At 47.1% G+C, this 21,369-nt stretch overlaps 1 non-coding gene across 1 annotated transcript; it reads right to left on the reverse strand.

Moving 5' to 3' along the window:
- Positions 1–18,976: 18,976 nt before the first annotated feature.
- On the reverse strand, positions 18,977–19,048 carry trnat-cgu (transfer RNA threonine (anticodon CGU)). The gene has a single exon. It is a non-coding gene; the product is annotated as a tRNA-Thr (tRNA).
- Between the last annotated feature and the right edge of the window lie 2,321 nt (positions 19,049–21,369).

A 21,369-nucleotide genomic window follows, 5' to 3' on the forward strand; every position in this document is an offset into this window, starting at 1 on the left:
AAATGTATTTCACTCTCTCCTGATATTGTGTTTCTCCTCATTGTCCGTCACAGATACCAGACTTACTTTCCTTCCGGGAGTGGAGCAGAGAGGAGTGGACCTGTGGGGAGAACGCCGAGAGCAGAACCAATAAATTGAGCACAAGGATCGCGGCCCAGTCACTCACCTTCCGGGAGAGGAGCAGACCTGTGGGGAGAACACCGAGAGTGGAGCCGATAAATTGAGCCTGAGGATCGCGGCCAAGTCACTCACCTTCCGGGAGAGGAGCGGACCTGTGGGGAGAACACCAAGAGTGGAGCCGATAAATTGAGCCTGAGGATCGCGGCCAAGTCACTCACCTTCCGGGAGAGGAACGGAGAGCAGTCCAGGGACCGCCGGAGTTTGAAAACAAAGTGAGCAGTGATGTCATAGGAAGGCTGCAAGGTGATTGGTTGGTGAGTATCTGCTGTTAAGGAGCTACTCTAAATAGCTGGGTCCTTAACTAAAAGTAAAGGGAAAGGTCTACAGTTTTTTCAATAAAGGAGGTCGCGTTTTTTGGGGGAGAATCAATGTCCCCAGTGTAAATAATTTAATTTTTGGGTAATTTAAGGGGATAAATTAAGGGTAGGTCATGGCAGGGCAGCTCAGCAATGTGGAGTGATCCTCCTGTGCAATGTGGGAATTCAGGGACACTTCCAGTGTCCAGGGCGAACACGTGTGCAGGAAGTGTCTCCAGCTGCAGCTACTCGAAATCCACGTTTCGGATCTGGAGCGGCGGCTGGAGATACTGTGGAGCATCCGCGAGCCTGAGATCATCGTGGATAGCACGTATAGGGAGGTGGTCACACCGCAGGTAAAGACTGTTCAGGTAGAAAGGGAATAGGTGACCACCAGGCAGAGTAGAAGAACTAGGCAGGTAGTGAAGGAGTCCACTGGATCCATCTCCCTTTCTAACAGATTTTCTACTTTGAATACAGTTGGGGGATACGGCTTGTCAGGGGAATGCAGCAAGAACCAAGTATGTGGCACCACAGGTGGATCAGCTGCACGGGAGGGGAGGAAAAGGAGTAGAAGAGCTATAGTGATAGGGGATTCTATCGTAAGAGGTACAGATAGGCATTTCTGTGGCTGCAAACGTGACTCCAGGATGGTCTGTTGCCTCCCTGGTGCTAGGGTCAAGGATGTCACAGAGTGGCTGCAGGACAAGGGGGAGGGTGAACAGTCAGAGGTCATGGTACACATTGGCACCAATGACATAGGCAGAAAGAGGGATGAGGTCCTGCAACCAGAATTTAGGGAGCGAGATAGCAGATTAAAAAGCAGGACCTCAAAGGTTGTAATCTCTGGATTACTCCCAATGCCACATGCTAGCGGCACAGTGGCGCAGTGGTTAGCACCGCCGCCTCACAGCTCCAGCGATCCGGGTTCAATTCTGGGCGCTGCCTGTGTGGAGTTTGCAAGTTCCCCCTGTGTCTGCGTGGATTTCCTCCGGGTGCTCCGGTTTCCTCCCACAAGCCAAATGACTTGCAGGTTGGTAGGTAAATTGGCCATTATAAATTGCCCCTCGCATAGGTAGGTGGCAGGGAAATATAGGGACAGGTGGGGATGTGGTAGGAATATGGGATTAGTGTAGGATTAATATAAATGGGTGGTTGATGGTCGGCACAGACTCGGTGGGCCGAAGGGCCTGTTTCAGTGCAGTATCTCTAAACTAAACTAAACTAATAACTATAGGAATAAGAGGGTAGAGCAGATGAATGCATGGCTGAGGATATTGTGCAGGAGGGAGGGCCTTAGTTTCCTCGACCACTGGGTCTGTTTCTGGCAAAGGTGGGACCTACCTGCACAAGTTGGACGGGTTGCACCTGAACTGGAACGGGACCAACATACTTGCTGAGAGGTTTGCTAGTGCTGTTTTGGGGGGTAGGGGTGGTTTAACCAAATTTGGAAGGGGGGGTCGGATACAGAGTGGAGGTACAGTAAGGGGTTAAACACAGTCAAATTTAAAAGAGAAACTGAGTCAGTCTGGAAGGCAGAGCAAATATAGACCTGTTACGGCACAAGTGAAAAATGCAATGCTGGATTGCATCTATTTTAATGCAAGGAGTCTTACTAATAAGGCAGATGAATTCAGGGCGATGATTCGCACATGGGATTATGATCTTATTCCTATCACAGAGACATGGTTGAGGGAGGGGATGGACTGGCAGCTCAGTATTCCAGGGTACAGAATCTACAGGCAAGACAGGTGAGGGGGTAAAAGAGGAGGTGGCATTGCACTGTTGATCAAGGTGTCAATTACTGCAGTAAGGAAGGATGATATCTTAGAAATTCCTCAAATGAGGCCATATGGGTAGAACTTAAAAACAAAAAGGGGACAATCACTTGGCTGGGAGTGTACTACAGGCTTCTAAACAGACAGGAAGAGATAGAGGAGAAAATATGCAGGCAAATCTCAGAGAGGTGTTAGAATCTTCTTCTTCTTTGGACTCCTTGTCTCGAGAGACAACCGGTAAGCACCTGGAGGTGGTCAGTGGTTTGTGAAGCAGCGCCTGGAGTGGCTATAAAGGCCAATTCTAGAGTGATAGACTCTTCCACAGGTGCTGCAGATAAAATTGGTTGTCAGGGCTGTTACACAGTTGGCTCTCCCCTTGCGCTTCTGTCTTTTTTCCTGCCAACTGCAAAGTCTCTTCGACTCGCCACACTTTAGCCCCACCTTTATGGCTGCCCGCCAGCTCTGGCGATCACTGGCAACTGACTCCCACGACTTGTGATCAATGTCACAGGACTTCATATCGCGTTTGCAGACGTCTTTTAAGCGGTGACATGGACGGCCGGTGGGTCTGAGACAAGTGATGAACTCGTTGAACAATGTGTCCTTGGGAATCCTGCCATCTTCCATGTGGCTCACATGGCCAAGCCATCTCAAGTACCACTGGCTCAGTAGGGTGTCTATGCTGGGGATGTGTTGGAGATACGGTCCTGCCACCTGATGCCAAGGAATCTCTGGAGGCTGCGAAGATGGAATGAATTGAGACGTCGCTCTTGGCTGACATACGTTGTCCAGGCCTCGCTGCCATGGAGCAAGGTACTGAGGACACAGGCTTGATACATTCGGACTATTGTGTTCCGTGTCAGTACGCCATTTTCCCACACTCTCTTGGCCAGTCTGGACATAGCAGTGGAAGCCTTTCCCATGCACTTGTTGATTTCTGCATCGAGAGACAGGTTACTGGTGATAGTTGAGCCCAGTAAGGTGAACTCTTGAACCACTTCCAGAGCGTGGTCGCCGATATTGATGGATGGAGCATTTCTGACGTCCTGTCCCATGATGTTCTTTTTCTTGAGGCTTATGGTTAGGCCATATTCGTTGCAGGCAGCCGCAAACCTGTCGATGAGTCTCTGCAGCCACTCTTCAGTGTGAGATGTTAAAGCAGCATCGTCAGCAAAGAGGAGTTCCCTGATGAGGAATTTCCGTACTTTGGTCTTCGCTCTTCGACGGGCAAGGTTGAACAACCTGCCACCTGATCTTGTGTGGAGGGAAATTCCTTCTTCTGAAGGGTTGAATGTATGTGAGAGCAGCAGCGAGAAGAAGATCCCAAACAATGTAGGTGCGAGAACACAGCCCTGTTTCATGCCACTCAGGATAGGAAAGGGCTCTGATGAGGTGCTGTTATGCTAAATTCTGCCTTTCATATTGTCATGGAATGAGGTGATGAGACTTAGTAGCTTTGGTGGACATCCAATCTTTTCTAGTAGTCTGAAGAGACCATGTCTGCTGACGAGGTCAAAGGCTTTGGTGAGATCTATGAAAGCAACGTAGAGGGGCTTCTGTTGTTCACGGCATTTCTCCTGTAGCTGGTAAAGGGAGAGCAGCATGTCAATGTTGGATCTCTCTGCTCGAAAGCTACACTGTGCCTCAGGGTAGACACGCTCAGCCAGCTTTTGGAGCCTGTTTAAAGCGACTCGAGTGAAGACTTTCCCCACTATCCTGAACAGGGAGATTCCATGGTAATTGTTGCAGTCACCGTGGTCACCCTTGATCTTATAGAGGGTGATGATATTGCCATCGTGCATGTCCTGTGGTACTGCTCCCTCGTCCCAGCACAGGCAAAGCAGTTCGCAGAGTGCTGGAAGTATATCAGGCTTGGTACTCTTTATTATTTTAGGGTAATGCTGTGCTTCCCAGGTGTTTTTCTGCTGGCGAGAGAATGAATGGCATCACTGAGTTCCGATTTTGTTGGCTGTCCGTCCAGCTCATCCATGACTGGCAGAGACTGGGCTGCATTGAGGGCGGTCTCAGTGACAACATTTTCCCTGGAGTACAGTTCCAGGTAGTGCTCCACCCAGCAGTCCATTTACTTCCGTTGGTCAGTGATTGTGTCCCCTGATTTAGATTTGAGGGGCGCGATGTTCTTGATGGTTGGCCCAAAAGCTCTCTTAATGCCATCATACATTCCTCTGATGTTTCCGGTGTCAGAGGCCAGCTGAATATGACTGCATAGGTGTTGCCAGTAGTCATTTGCACAGTGCCTGGCTGTTCTTTGTGCAGCGCTTCTGGCTGCTTTAAGAGCGACGGATGTTAACTCGCTGGGGGCTTTCTTGTAGTTCAACAGTGCAATGCGCTTAGCGGCTATGACAGGTTCCAGCTCTTCAAAGTGTGATTGAAACCAGTCTGCATTCTGCTTCACACGTTTGCCATAGGTGCTCAAAGCTGAGTCATAGATGGCATCTCTGATGTGGGCCCACTTGGTATCTGCATCCCCTGCAGGAGTGCTTTGAAGGACTTTATCAAGTGAATTTAGAATATACGTTACAGCTGTGGATAAGAAATTCTGCTAGTGTTGATGTGCAGGCGGCCCTTCCGCTTGGAAAGATGCAGCTTCTTTGGTTTGAGTCTAAGCTTGCTGCATACCACACACTGCACACCACACACATCCTTGTCCACTCAACACAGTATTAGACTGGCAGTAAAGTAAGCTTGTCTGCAGCTTGCTGTGAAATGGCATGAGACTGACATATCTTGGTGCGAAATAGAACTGCAAGAGGGAAATTGATTGATAATAAAAAGCTCGGTGGGAATGTAAGCTGTGAGGGGGATACAAAGGGCCGGATTTTGTTTGGTTCACTCCCCCCAAGATTCTGGCCCTGCTCCAATTCTGGTCTTTTGAGCATCGCTGATTTTTATCGCTCCACCGCTGGCAGCTGTGACATCAGCTGTCCAGGCCCGAAGCCTGAGATTTCCCTCCCAGAACTCTGAGCTGGGGGTGGGGGGGGGTGTGGCATTGTTAATCAAGGAGAGTATTACAGCGACAGAAAGGACGTTTGAGGACTCGTCTACTGAGGTAGCATGGGCCGATGTTAGAAACGGGAGAGGTGAGGTTACCCTGTTGGGAGTCTTTTATCGACCTCCGAATAGTTCCAGAGATGCAGAGGAAAGGATAGCGAAGATGATTCTCGACAGGGGCGAGAGCAACAGGGTAGTTGTTATGGAGGACTTTAACTTTCCAAATATCGACTGGAAATACTATAGTTCGAGTACTTTAGATGGGTCAGTTTTTGTCCAGTGTGTGCAGGAAGGTATTCTGACACAGTATGTAGACAGGCCAACCAGGGGCGATGCCATATTGGATTTGGTACTGGGAAATGAACCCGGCCAGGTGTTAGATTTAGATGCAGGTGAGCACTTTGGTGATAGTGATCACAATTCGGTTAGGTTTCCCTTAGCGATGGGCAGGGACAGGTATATACCGCAGGGCAAGAATTATAGCTGGGGGAAAGGAAATTATGATGCGATTAGGCAAGATTTAGGATGCGTAGGATGGGGAAGGAAACTGCAGGGGATGGGAACAATCGAAATGTGGAGCTTATTCAAGGAGCAGCTACTGTGTGTCCTTGATAGGTATGTACCTGTGGGGCAGGGAGGAAGTTGTCGAGCGAGGGAGCCATGGTTTACCAAAGAAGTTGAAGCGATTGTCAAGGGGAAGAAGAAGGCTTATGTTAGAATGAGACGTGAAGGCTCAGTTAGGGCGCTTGAGAGCTACAAGCTAGCCAGGAAGGATCTAAAGGGCGAGATAAGAAGAGCAAGGAGAGGACACGAGAAGTCATTGGCGGATAGGATCAGAGAAAAACCTAAGGCTTTCTATCGGTATCTCAGGAATAAAAGAATGACTGGAGTTAGATTAGGGCCAATCAAGGATTGTAGTGGGAAGTTGTGTATGGAATCAGAGGAGATAGGGGAAGTGTTAAATTAATATTTTGCGTCAGTATTTACAGTAGAGAAAGAAAATGTTGTTGAGGAGAATACTGAGATTCAGGCTACTAGACTAGATGGGATTGAGGTTCACAAGGAGGAGGTGTTATCAATTTTGGAAAGTGTGAAAATAGATAAGTCCCCTGGGCCAGATGGGATTTATCCTAGGATTCTCTGGGAAGCTAGGGAGGAGATTGCAGAGCCTTTGTCCTTGATCTTTATGTCGTCATTGTCGACAGGAATAGTGCCGGAAGACTGGAGGATCGCAAATGTTGTCCCCTTGTTCAGGAAGGGGAGTAGAGACAGCCCTGGTAATTATAGACCTGTGAGCCTTACTTCGGTTGTGGGTAAAATGTTGGAAAAGGTTATAAGAGACAGGATTTATAATCATCTTGAAAAGAATAAGTTCATTAGAGATAGTCAGCACGGTTTTGTGACGGGTAGGTCGTGCCTCACAAACCTTATTGAGTTTTTCGAGAAGGTGACCAAACAGGTGGATGAGGGTAAAGCAGTGGATGTGGTGCATATGGATTTCAGTAAGGCGTTTGATCAGGTTCCCCACGGTAGGCTATTGCAGAAAATATGGAAGTATGGGGTTGAAGGTGATTTAGAGCTTTGGATCAGAAATTGGCTAGCTGAAAGAAGACAGAGGGTGGTGGCTGATGGCAAATGTTCATCCTGGAGTTTAGTTACTAGTGGTGTACCGCAAGGATCTGTTTTGGGGCCATTGCTGTTTGTCATTTTTATAAATGACCTGGAAGAGGGTGCAGAAGGGTGGGTTAGTAAATTTGCAGATGACACTAAGGTCGGTGGAGTTGTGGATAGTGCCGAAGGATGTTGTAGGGTACATAGGGACGTAGATAGGCTGCAGAGCTGGGCTGAGAGATGGCAAATGGAGTTTAATGCGGAAAAGTGTGAGGTGATTCACTTTGGAAGGAGTAGCAGGAATGCAGAGTACTGGGCTAATGGGAAGATTCTTGGTAGTGTAGATGAACAGAGAGATCTTGGTGTCCAGGTGCATAAATCCCTGAAAGTTGTGACCCAGGTTAATAGGGCTGTTAAGAAGACATATGGTGTGTTAGCTTTTATTAGTAGGGGGATCGAGTTTCGGAGCCACGAGGTCATGCTGCAGCTGTACAAAACTCTGGTGAGACCGTACCTGGAGTATTGCGTGCAGTTCTGGTCACCGCATTATAGGAAGGATGTGGAAGCTATGGAAAGGGTGCAGAGGAGATTTACTAGGATGTTGCCTGGTATGGAGGGAAAGTCTTACGAGGAAAGGCTGAGGGACTTGAGGTTGTTTTCGTTGGAGAGAAGGAGGAGGAGAGGTGACTTAATAGAGACATATAAGATAATCAGAGGGTTAGATAGGGTGGATAGTGAGCTTCTTTTTCCTCGGATGGTGATGGCAAACATGAGGGGACATAGCTTCAAGTTGAGGGGTGATAGATATAGGACAGATGTGAGAGGTAGTTTCTTTACTCAGAGAGTAGTAAGGGCGTGGAACGCCCTGCCTGCAGCAGTAGTAGATTCGCCAAATTTAAGGGCATTTCAGTGGTCATTGGATAGACATATGGATGAAAATGGAATAGTGTAGGTCAGATGGTTTCACAGGTCGGCGCAACATCGAGGGCCGAAGGGCCTGTACTGCGCTGTAATGTTCTAATTCTAATTCTAATTCTCTGCCTCTCGACCTCTCTTCCCTCCTTCAAAACACTCATGGGGCCCTACTTCTGTGACCAAGCTTTTGGCCATCTGCTCCAATACGGTCTTGTGTGGCTTAGGGTCCAATTTTGCTTTCCGACACTCCTGTGAAGTGCCATGGGACGCTGCATTACGTTAAAGGTGCTCTATAAATTTACACACAAGTTGTTTTTGTTTTTGGTCTGGAATGTATTCCCTGAGAGAATGGTGGAAGGAGACTCAATCGTAAGGTTGAAAAGGGAATTTCGATAAATAGTTGAAAGGAAATGAAAGAGCTGCCACAGGCATGATGGGCCGCCCTGGTTGTAGATGTCGTCGTCGTCATCCTTCCTTCTACGTGAGATGGTGGACGTGCAGCAAATCCATTGGTGATGGGATAGTTTCCCATGGTGCACTTTGTCCGATAGCTGAAGAGGTCAATCTGTGAGAGGCAGGTTCTTCCACAAGTGACACATATGAGGTGGAATCAGGTGTCGCTGTTTTCCATGTTGGCACCTGCTGTCAAACTGCTGTAGTCACTGATCGTCATGGTGACGCACACACCAGTCCAGGGGTAATATCACCATTTCCCTCTGTTGCTGGCCAGTGTCTCTCATGTGTGAAAATCGATGTTTCGGGCCTTCATGTCCTGCTTGCAGGCATCCTTGAAGTGGGGCTTTGGGCATCCAACTGGTCTTCTGTCTCCGCTGACCTCCCCATACAGAATACCCTTGGGAATGTGTCATCTTCCATCCTGCGCACGTGCCTGAGCCAGCAAAGTCACCTCTGCTTGACGAGTGTGAGCTTACTCGGGAGATTTGCTTTTGAAAGCATTGTTACATTTGTGATTGTGTTCAGTGTTTATTTGCGCAGTGTCTCACTGTCTTTTGCACAACTGCCTTGGCTAATTTCAAGTCATATGATGTTCTGGCTGCTGGTTTCATGTTGTGCATCAGGTCGGTTCTGCTTTTTGCTTCAATAACAGATGTCATCTCTGCTGAGTAGGTGGGGAAGAGACAGTTTCCCACCTCCTTCTGGAATGTGCCTTTGCAAAGCAGGTGTGGAAAGAGATGCAGTTGTTTTTGTCGAGGTTCATCCCAAGCAGCTCTGTAATTCAGGAGTCTGTGCTCTACGGGCTGTTCCCGGGGACGCACACCGAGACAAACATCAACTGCTGCTGGAGGACCATCAATTCGGTGAAAGACACTCTTTGGTCTGCCCTAAACTTGCTGGTCTTGCAGCGCAAAAGATTGTCCACGACAGAGTGTTGCAGACTGGCACATTCCAAGGTCCAGGACTACGTGCTGAGGGATGCACTAAAGCTTGGGGTAGCTGCTGCAAAGGCTTAATGGGGAAAGACCATTGTGTAAGGTCCTCCCGCCACAGTGAACTAAGGAACTGGACCCATGGGAAACCCATCGGGCTGCATACACCAAATATGGTTTTGCTGCAAAATGTACATGGCAGGTAAAATGGAATGGAAGGGTTGTGAGGCAGCTCACTCCTCTATTAAAGAAAACTGATTTTCTTTCACACTTTTTGGAATGTCATAGAGTCATGGAGAGCTACAGAACTGAAACAGGCCGTTTGGCCCACCGAGTCTGTGCTGAACACCAACCACCCATTTACACTAATCCTACATTAATCCCATATTCCCTACCACATCCCCACCTTCCCTCAATTCTCCTACCACCTACCTACACTCGGGGAAATTTACAATAGCCAATTTACCTATCAACCGGCAAGTCTTTGGCTGTGGGAGGAAACCAGAGCACCCGGCGGAAACCCACGCGGTCACAGGGAGAACTTGCAAACTCCACACAGGCAGTACCCATAACCGAACCCGGGTCGCTGGAGCTGTGAGGCTGCAGTGGTTTTTTCCAGATTTTTATGAATAAAGTATATTTTGGAAAAACAAAATTCTTAATGAAGGAGCCGCAGTCGATGGGTGCACCTCCTTCGCTATCTTTCACCTCCACCCTAACGGTGTTACGCACCCCCTGGCCTGGAGCTCTGGTGTTGGTTGCAGCCATTTTTACTTGACGTTTTCCTGGGACAAGTACTAAATCCTCAACTGACAGGGAAACCACCACCATGGTAGATCTCCAATCCCAAAGGGCGGAATGCCCTAAATACGGTGCTGAAACCACCTCCCACCCCCCCCCCCCAAAAACACAAAAACAGCACCTGCATTATCAAACGCCACTGACCACGGTCTCTCCCCTGCCAGCTACGTCCACGTATTGAGGTGGAGAAGTGCGTACTTGGAGCTGCGAAGAAACGAGCACGAGTGTTTATAGCAAAAAATATTTGGGAGCAGAAACACTGTCCAGCAACAGCTAGTAAATTCTATTTTTGATTCATATAATCAGGGGTGAGCGCAAAAGCAGACCCTCAACTATCACAAATTCTGCAGTTGAGTATCCCACTTTGAAGACATCGCAGGCATCAGCAAACCCACAGTACAATAGGTTAGCCTCATCCTGGGAGAACTTTTTTCTTTATTTCCAAAATATACTTTATTCATAAAAATCTGTAAAAATTACATTCCCAAACAGTTTAAAACAGCATCAAGTCAAAAAATACAAACAGTGCAAAGGTGATCAGTTTCCTTCGATACAATCATGAGTTGCCCCACAACTCTTCCATTTCATTGTCATGCCATATACATTTTTACATTTACAGCACACAGAATTTTCCCGATACAGTTCGAGGGGTTTCCCATGGATCCAGCCCCCCAGTTCAGCTTGGTGGGGGGACCTTACACTGTGGTCTTTCCCCATTGAGCCTTTGCTGCAGCTGCCCCAAGCTTAAGTGCGCCCCTCAGCACGTAGTCCTGGACCTTGAGACAGTCTGCAACATTCTGTAACAAAAACAAGAAATGCTGGAATCACTCAGCAGGTCTGGCAGCATCTGTGGAAAGAGAAGCAGAGTTAACGTTTCGGGTCAGCGACCCTTCTTCGCAACATTCTGTCACAGACAACTCTTTGCACTGGAAGACCAGCAAGTTTCCAGCAGACCAAAGAACATCTTTTGCTGAATTAATAGTCTTCTGGAAGCAGTTGATGTTTGTATCAGTGTGCATCCCTGGGAACAGTCCAAAGAGCACAACCTCTTGTGTTACTGAGCTGTTTGGAATGAACCAAAACAAAAACCACTACATTACTTCAAACATTTTTTTTCTTAATCACAGTTTTTCCCCTACCAGGGAAATATACTATAACCTGCCACACACTGACACCTGACATCACACACCACCTCTTACGGTTTCAATACACAATTGTATAAATCATCTTGTCACGCTATTCAGAATCTGATGCTACGTTGACATGGTAATTCTTTGCAGCTATTGCACTGTATCATTTATTAGACCTTTCAAGAAAATACTGCATGTATACAGGGCCTGCAATGCTCGTGTGCATATTGCCCTTAAAAGGATGTCAACACTCTCCACCCCACCGCTCAGTTGCCTTCCTTCAGGCCACCAGGAAGTCATTGTTTGCCTTCTCTTCCTTTGAAACACCATTCCGAATCTGATACCTTGGAAAAAGCAATGGAGCAGCTCTGTAACAAAGGCTCTACGGGCTGTTCCCAGGGTCACATACCAGGATAAACATCAACTGCTGCTGGAGGACTATCAATTCTGTGAAAGACGCCCTTTGGTCTGCCCTAAACCTGCTGGTCTTCCAACGCAATGAGTTGTCCACGACCGAATGTTGCTGACTGGCACATTCCAAGGTCCAGGACTACGTGCTGAGGGACGCACTGAAGCTTGGGGCAGCTGCAGCAAAGGCTCATAGGGGAAAGACCACTGTGTAAGGTCCCCCCACCAAGCTGAACGTAGGGGCTGGATCCATGGGAAATCCCTCGAAATGTATCGGGAAAATTTTCGTGTGCTGTAAAATGTACATGGCATGAAAAATGAAATGGAAGGGTTGTGAGGCAACTCACTCCTGTATTGAAGGAAACTGACCTCCTTTGCTCTGTTTGTATTTTTTGACTTGGTGCTGTTTGGGACTGTTTTGTCATGTATTTTGTCCAGATTTTTATGAATAAAGTATATTTTGGAAATAAAAAAAAATCCTCTACATATTGAGCTAAAAAGTTCTCCTGTATACATTTTAAGAACTCCACTCCATCTGAGCCCTTAACACGATGACTATCCCAATTAATGTTGAACATTGAGTTCAATAATTTCAGAGCATGACCGGCCCCCCATTTTACTTTAATTTTTAGTTATTTTTTCTTTTTTACATTTTTTACATTTTTTTGTATGTTTATTTTTTTTCATCTTACTTTGTTCAGTTTGCTTACCCACTGTTTTTTTCATGTTTATACTTGCTGTTCAATTTTCAGTCCGTTAACACCCTATCTGTACTAATGCTTTGTCTTTCAACACACCATTAACATATTGTTTGCCTTTGCTCCATGACCTTCTGGTCAGCTATTCTGTGACCTTGTCCTTTCTACACCTTCTCCTTTGTTACCTCTTGCCCCACCCCACGCTTTACTTGCTTATAATCTTTTACATTTCTAATATTTGCCAGTTCTGAAGAAGGGTCACTGACCTGAAACGTTAACTCTACTTCTCTCTCCACAGATGCTGCCAGACCTGCTGAGTATTTCCAGCATTTCTTGTTTTTATTTCAGATTTCCAGCATCCGCAGTATTTTGCTTTTATTTTATGTATAACCAGGGTGTAGCTATAACCACGTGAAAGGTTTATTTGGAGCAGAATGATGTTTTTCATCAGAATAAATATTTGAAACCATAAAGTGTAGCCCTTTATCCCCAGAATAAAAACATGGCTCTTATTTTCTAGACTTAACGATTTTTAGGTTGGCGACCACAATGAGATGTTGAAGAACCACATTCTGTTCTGGAGCTGAGGGTTGCAGACCCCTGGTCTAAGCAGAATGATGCAGTTTGAGAACTGAACCTGACTTCACAATGGACCACAAGGGGACTAAAGAGATCACAGTCAATATTCCCTCCAATCTATCAGACCATGAAAGCTCCCATGCAGGCTGCACATTTTTATTAAAGTTATTAAGATAAAGGTTCTTTCTCTTCAAAGGTGTTCAGAGGGCGAGAGAGAGACAGAGGGAAATGTCCCGACTCCAGAAAAGAATGCAAAATCAGCTCTGGCTGCAGCCGATGGGGGTCGAGGTCAAGGAGGACTTCCAAGAGGTGAAGAACCAGCAGGCCTCGCTCTTTGCCACGGAGGCCTCCAAGATCATCTTCCCGTCCAGAGTCCTCTCCATTGAGCAGGATGAGACATGCTCACGTTTCTTCTTCCAAAATGTACACAGAGAGAGCTCTGTTATCAGCAGCTTGAAGGAACAGGATGGCGCAGTAACGTCTTCACCATCCGATATAGCGGCACAGTGGCGCAGTGGTTAGCACCGCAGCCTCACAGCTCCAGTGACCCGGGTTCAATTCTGGAGACTGCCTGTGTGGAGTTTGCAAGTTCTCCCTATGTCTGTGTGGGTTTTCTCTTGGTGCTCCGCTTATCTCCCACAATCCAAAAGACTTGCAGGTTGGTTGATAAATTAGCCATTATAAATTGCCCCTAGTCTAGGTAGGTGGTAGGGAAATGTAGGAACAGGTGAGAACATGGTAGGAATATGGGATTAGTATAAATGGGTGGTTGATGGTCGGCACAGACTCGGTGGGCCGAAAAGCCTGTTTCAGTGCTGTACATCTTAAAAAAAATTAAGGATCAGCAAACCCTTTTATGCTGGGCTGGAAGACGCGAAGCCGACAGACAGCACGGCTTCCCAGTTCTTCCTGTCATCTATCACAGAGGTCTTGGAAGACAGCATGAGGGAGAGACTGGACAAGCAGCTAACTCTGGACGAGCTGACAAAGGCCATCAGGTCCATCTCCCGGAAGCGACGGCTTACCGGTTGGGTTGTATTCGGTCCTGTGGGAATGGGTCGGCCCAGACCTGCTGGAAGTATACGAGAGTATGCTCCTGGCCGGCAGCATGTCAGAATCCATGAGGAAAGGCATCATCACCCTCATCTACAAGCGGAAGGGGGTGAGGGCGGAAATCAGAAATTGGCGGCCCATCTCACTGCTTAATGTAGATTACAAGATTCTGTCCAAAGTCATCGCCAGTCGAGTCAAGTCTGCTCTGGAGTTGGTGATTCACCCTGACCAGACCTGCACTGTACTCAGCAGGAAGATCTCTGATAGTGTCGTGCTACTCAGGGATATGGACATCTGCCTCATCAGCTTGGACCAGGAGAAGATTTTTGATGAGATATTGCACACATTCATGATAGACGTGCTCTCCAAAATGGGGTTTGGGGAGGGAATCTGCAATTGGTTCAAACTGCTTTCCACAAACATCAGTAGTGCAGTCTCAATCAATGGGTGGGAATCATAAAGTTTCCTGATCCAATCTGGAGTCAGACAGGGCTGTCCTCTCTCCCCTGTCTTGTCTGATTGCTGTATCGAACCTTTTGCAGAGTCCATTAGGAAGGATGCAGGCACAAGAGGGGTGACAATCCCAGTCAGTGGACGCACTCAGGTAAAAGCCTCCCTGTACATGGACAATGTCGCTGTCTTCTGCTCGGATCTACCATCCCCTCGCAGACAGATGAGCATCTGCGACCAGTTCGAACCAAAGTCAACTATGGCAAGAGTGAGGCCATGTTCTTTGGGAACCGGGCCGACCGATCCTTTGTCCCCTTCACCATCAGGTCAGACTACCTGAAGGTGCTGGGGATATGGTTTGGAAGTGCCGGGGCCTGCTCCAAAACCTGGAAGGAGCGAGTGGCCAGGGTACACAATAAACTGAGTGTGTGCGAGCAGCGATCTCTCTCCATTGTGGGTAAGAAAATGGTCATCAGGTGCGAGGCACTCTCGTTGTTGCTGGACGTGGCGCAGGTCTGGCCCAAACCCCACTCCTGCACTGTGGCAGTCACCCGAGCCATTTTCCGCTTTATCTGGAGATCTAAAATGGACCAGGGTGGGAGGGACACGATGTTCAAACCTCTGGACAAGGGCGGGAAAAATGTACCCAACGTCGCCCTCATCCTGATGACCACCTTCGTGTGCAGCTGCATCAAGCTGTATGTAGAGCCCCAGTACACAAACACCAAGTGTCACTATGTGCTGAGGTTTTATCTGTCCCCGGTGTTGCGAAGGATGGGTCTGGTCATATTGCCGCGGATTGCTTCATCCAGTTGGACTGTGCCGTACCAGCTATCCTTCGTGGGAATGTTTCTGTGGGAAAACACCTTTGACCACCAATCCATTAGGCAGTGGTCTGCACGGAATGTCCTCAAGGCCCTACGGGAAAAGGAGATGGTGGATCCGGTCGGATGGTTCCCCGAGCAGACTGCCAAAGTCATTTGGCAGAATGCCTCATCACCAGAACTATCAAACAAGTACCAAGATGTAGCTTGGCTGGTGGTAAGAAGAGCCCTTCCTGTCAGATCCTTCCTGCATGCCCGAAGTCTCGCCCCCTCCACACGCGGCCCTCGAGGTGGCTGTGGTGGGGAAGAGACAGTTGCCCACCTCCTTCTAGAATGTGTCTTTGCAAAGCAGGTGTGGAAAGAGATGCAGTGGTTTTTGTCGAGGTTCATCCTAAGCAGCTCTGTAACACCGGAGTCTGTGCTCTACGGGCTGTTCCCAGGGATGCACACCAAGATAAGCATTAACTGCTGTTGGAGGACCATCAATTTGGTGATAGACACTCTTTGGTCTGCCCGAAACCTGCTGGTCTTGCAGCGCAAAGAGTTGTCCACGATCGAGTTTTGCAGACTGGCACATTCCAAGGTCCAGGACTACGTGCTGAGGGACGCACTAAAGCTTGGGGTAGCCACTGCAAAGGCTCAATGGGGAAAGACCACTGTGTAATGTCCCCCCGCCATAGTGAACTGAGCAGCTGGACCCATGGGAAACCCCTCGTGCTGTATACACCAGATATCGGTTTGCTGTAAAATGTCCATGTCAGGTAAAATGTAATGGACGGGTTGTGAGGCAACTCACTCCTGTATTGAAGAAAACTGATTTCCTTAGCACTTTTTGGAATGTCAACTTGGTGCTGTTTTGAACGGTTGTATAATGCATTTTTTTACAGATTTATAAGAATAAAGCATATTTCTAGGAATAAAAACCCGGTCATTCATATGCATAGTTCTTTGAAGGTGGCAGGACACATTGAGAAAGTAGTTAGCAAAGCATATGGGATCTTGGGCTTCATAAATAGAGGTATTGAGGACAAACGTAGGGAAGCTATGCAGAATCTGTATAAATTTCTAGTTGGGCCACAGCCAGAGAATTGCATCCTGTTCTAGTCAACACACGTTTGGAGGGATGTGAGTGTCCTTGAGAGGGTGGAGGAGATTTAACAGAATGGATCCAGACATGAGGGATTTTAACTGTAAGGTTAGGTTGGGGAAGCTGGGGTTGTTCTCCTTGCAGCAAAGGAGATTGAGGGGAGATTTGATAGACATGTACAAGATTATAATAAATATGACAGGTTTAGATAACTTACAGGGCTATGGGGATAGAGCGGGGGAATGGGACTGAATGGATTGATTTACATGGGCTTGATGGGCAAAATGACTTCCTGTACTGCAGCGACTCCATGACTCAATGACTCACTCTCCTTCTCTCTCTCTCTCTCTCTGTCTATCGCTTTACCTCTCTCTTCCTCTCTCTCTCTATCTGTCTTTAGCTGGTCCTCTAACTTTCTATCGCACTCTCTCTTTTTTTTTCACTCTCTCTCTCTCCATTACACACATATTTGTCAATCACATGTCAAAGAAGGAAGCGTAATGAAGGAATGGCTGCGCCCTTGAAAATGTTTCCAGCAGAATAGTTAAATGTTTAAAGTTTCTGCAGGGAGTTTGACCTGAGATGGTGAGACACAAGGATGTGAGGTTATTAAAGTCTTCACCAAATGTAATAGGGAATAATTTTCTTCACTGGTGAACCCAAAGGAACAAATATGGCACAAGAATGAGAAAAGTCAGAGGATTGTGAAACATCCAATGGTTCTTCACATATACAAGACAGCAGACCCACAGAAAAACAGTAGGTTGAGAGTTCAGATCCAGTGATAGACTGGACAAATATCGAGCCAGTGCTTTTTTCTTTATAAACACAACATCTGTCCACTTGGCTATTGCACCTCATCTCGATGTATCTGATAATACTGATACTTTTTGTATTCCACAGTTGCTTTGAAATCATAGGCAATATAAATGGATTGGGAATGTCAATGGACAGGAACCATTAATGGCTTGGGAAAGTCAATGGACTGGAAAATAGCAGTGGATTGGGAAATTCTATAGACTGAGTTATATCAATGGACTGGGACAGTTCAGTACATTGTGAAACATCAATGGATTAGGAAACAGGAATTAAAGGGACAGATGGAGTTCAACCTGGAAAAGTGTGAAGTCATTCATTTTGGAAGGTCGAATTTGAATGCACAATACAGGGTTAAAGGCAGGATTCTTGGTAGTGTGGAGGAACAGAGGGATCTTGGGGTCCATGTCCATAGAACGCTCAAAGTTGCCACCCAAGTTGATAGGGTTGTTAAGAAGGCGTATGGTGTGTTGGCTTTCATTAACAGGGGGATTTAGTTTAAGAGCCACGATGTTATGCTGCAGCTCTATAAAGCCCTGGTTAGGCCACACTTGGAATATTGTGTTCAGTTCTGGTCGCCTCATTACAGGAAGGATGTGGAAGCTTTCGAGAGGGTGCAGAGGAGATTTACCAGGATGCTGCCTGGACTGGAGGGTATGTTTTACGAAGAAAGGTTGAGGGTGCTAAGGCTTTTCTCATTGGAACGAAGAAGGATGAGAGGTGACTTGATAGAGGGGCACAAGATGATGAGAGGCATAGATAGAGTGGCTAGCCAGAGACTGTTTCCCAGGGTGGAAATGGCTATCACCAGGGGGCATAATTTTAAGGTGATGGAGGAAAGTTTCGGGAAGATGTCAGAGGTAGGTTCTTTACACAGAGAGTGGTGGGTGCGTGAAATGCACTGCCAGCGGTGGTAGTAGAAGCAGATACATTAGGGACATTTAAGCGACTCTTGGATAGGTACATGGATGATAGTAGAATGAAGGGTATGTAGGTAGTTTGAACTTGGAGTAGGTTAAAGGTTTGGCACAACATCGTGGGCCGACGGGCCTGTACTGTGCTGTACTGTTCTATGTTCCAGATGAAAGGATTGCAAACATCAATGGATTAGAATGTGGAGAGGCAGGAGAAAATGATGCCATTTTAAGTAGGGGGCCGGGGGTTAGTGGAAACAGACCAGGGCTATTTTACTCTCTATCTCACTCCTTTCTTCTATCTGGCTCATTATCAAATACTCTCTCTCTCAGAGCGGTGGGAATCACTGGAACCCACACTTGCTGCTCAGATTGTTTGTTTCTGGGAAAATACAAGATCCACATCAGATTGACAGGAAAGATAAATGTGATTCAGAGCCAATCATATTCCTTTTGGTGATGTGTGCTCAGCCTTGTTATATCAGCAAAGGCAGCAGGAAATGCAAATCCTGAAGAGTTTTGATAGAGTAAAGAAGGAGAAAGTGTTGCCAGTGACAGAAGGGTCTTTAACCAGAGGAAACACATTGAAAGTAATTGACAGAAGAATTCGAGTTGTGATGAGCAAGTTGTTTTTTCAGCAGTGTGTTGTTCTGGTCTGGAATGCAATCCTGAAAGGTCAGTGGAAGCAGATTCAATGTTAACTCTAAATGGAATTGGATATATACCTGACATGGAAAATATAACAGGGCAATGGGGGAAAGGACAGGAGTGCGGGATGTGGGATTAATAGAATAGCTCCGTTAAATATCCAGCAAATGCACAGTAATAAGGTTCTGTGCTTGGACCTCAGATATTTTCACTCTATCAATGGCAGAGAAGGCTTGAGGGACCATGTGGCGACTCCTCATGTTCTTCCCAGTGCCCAGGATGAAGTGCAACATCACACTGATTTCCAGATGGATGAAACAATCAGGAAAACAAATGCAACAGACATATTTTCTGGAAACATCACATTTAAAGTGAGAAACTAATCATAAGGCACGGTTGGGGATTGAGCCCGTGATCTTCAGTTTACGAGACTGACGCCTTACCACTAGGCCACCATGCCTTTTGTTAATGGGCACCTGAAGCTCCAGAGGAGGATTTGTGATTCTTTTTCAATTTGGTTGAAACAACATCGAGAAACATGCACAGAAATAAAGAGGGATTGTGGAATGGGAAACAGATCAGCCTCATTTCCATCATCAGCATCATGAAATCTTCATCATTCAGACGTTCCATTCCCATCCTCAGCTTTTCTCACATCTGTACAATAATATAAGAGTGGACATTGGGTTGTTACTGGGCAGATTATATAAATAGACTATGTGCATCATCACAGGAAGTGCTGTAATATAATCTGTACGGCACCTCATGGAGAGTTGTAGATGAAACCTTCAATGCAAGGTGTGCAGAGTAAACTCAGGTTATTTTAACCGTCAGATTCTTATAAATTGTGTACTAAGCCTTGACAGATATCAGAATATTATATGGGGGCCATAGTAAACCAAAGCGAAGATGGAGAAATCTTTACCTGTACCTTTTAAAAAGTCACTGGACTGAACCAAGCCGAGGCGTGGCCGAGATAGTTCCAGAGGTTTGCAAGGTATCGTACTGCATCGGGTCTCGTGCAGAAGCCAGACATGGAACAGGTCAGTCCGCTATTGTCTGCAATGGAGGGAGTGTGTATGCAACATCCTCATGAAGAACAGAAGGCTACATGTGAAGAAGTTATTAAGGCACTCAAGACCTATTTTAATTGAGGAAAGAAATGTCATCGTGGAGCCAAATTTAAAATGCTGCATTTGCTGACAACGCAACCACTAGGTGACGCTGTACTAGCAAATGCGCAAATGCAGCCTCTTCCACTGAAACGTCACTGTCTGTGACATTCAGGCAGCTGCCAGGATTAAAGATGGAGCTACTCAATTTATCACAGAAAACAACTTCGACCCAAAAATCCCCTCAAAGGTTGCCATCGCCGCCTCCGTCCCACCCCAACAGTCCCCCGCTCCCTCTTGTGCATTCGCCAGTTATATAGTACCAAGTCATCTTAATTCACCTAAAGTGAATTACTTTAGGAGCAGTGACTGTCGTTTCATAAGCAAATATGGCACATATCTACACAATGGACATGTTTTGGTTGACACTCGGAGAACGTTGCGCTATTTGAAGTCTCATTAGAAGGACAGCACCTCTGACAGACACCCTCTGTAATTCAGTGAGGTTTCATAGAGTCATAGAGTTATACAGCACAGAAACAGGCCCTTCGGCCATCATGTCCGTGCCGGCCATCAAGTACCTATCTATTCTAATTCCATTTTCCAGCACGTGGCCGTAGCCTTGTATTCTGTGGCGTTTTGAGTGGTCATCTCGATACTTCTTAAATGTTGTGAGGGTTCCTGCCTCTACCACTCCTTCAGGCAATGTGTTCCAGATTCCAACCACCCTCGAGGTGAAACATGTTTTCCTCAAATCCCCTCTAAACAGTGCCATCCCATTATCCGGAAGGTCATTCCCCGCTTCCCCCCATCCCAATCTCTGACAGCTCACTCCCCGCTTCGCCCACCACCACCCCCATCCTGCTCTCTGGCCGCTCACACTCCAGGCCATGGACTCTGCCGCTTCCCTCCTATCGGCCACTCGCTCCAACATTGCCCCATCACCCCTCGAGGCTCGCCTTGCTTTATCGGGTGGTGCGGTGAAAAATGATCGAATGTTGGAGCGAGAGGCCGAGAGGAGGGAAGCAGCATGGCTTAGAGCTAGTGTCTGGAGGGACGTGGGGGGGAAGCGGGGCGTGAGTGGACGGAGAGAGGGCAGTGCGGGGGTGCGGGGGTAGCAAGCGGCCGGAGGGCGGGGGAGCGGGATAGCGAGGAGCGGGCAGCGAGCGGCCTGGAGTGAGTGGCTGAGAGGGGGTAGAGAGTTTTCCCGCGCATGCGCCACTTCGTCCTGGAAGACGTAGGCTGAGCATGCGCAGCATCTCAGAGCGTAGGAGAGTGTTTGTGCATGTGCGCAGCTTGGAGCACTCTGATGACGTCGGCTGGCTGCTGCATTGTCAGCAATCACTTTGAATTTAATAAGCATACAAAACAGAAAGGGGAGAGTATTCTTTCATTTATCAATGACTTGTACAATCTCACGGAGGATTGTGAATACCGCAACTTAAGGGAAGAGCTGAATGGAGACAGGATTGTGTTCGGGGTATTAGACAACACCCTTTCAGATCATCTACAGTCCAGGGCTGATCTCACATTAACGAAAGAGTTTCAATTGAGCAGACAAGCAGAGGTTGGAAAGTTTAACCAATCCGTTGTCCGAGGGGACAGGGAGAGTCTGATCTCGAGAGTAGCAGACTCAATTGAATTTGTTAAGAAAACAAAAGGAAAAATT

The sequence above is a fragment of the Heterodontus francisci genome, unplaced genomic scaffold (assembly GCF_036365525.1).
Source record: "Heterodontus francisci isolate sHetFra1 unplaced genomic scaffold, sHetFra1.hap1 HAP1_SCAFFOLD_240, whole genome shotgun sequence".
Classification (NCBI taxonomy): Eukaryota; Metazoa; Chordata; class Chondrichthyes; order Heterodontiformes; family Heterodontidae; genus Heterodontus; species Heterodontus francisci.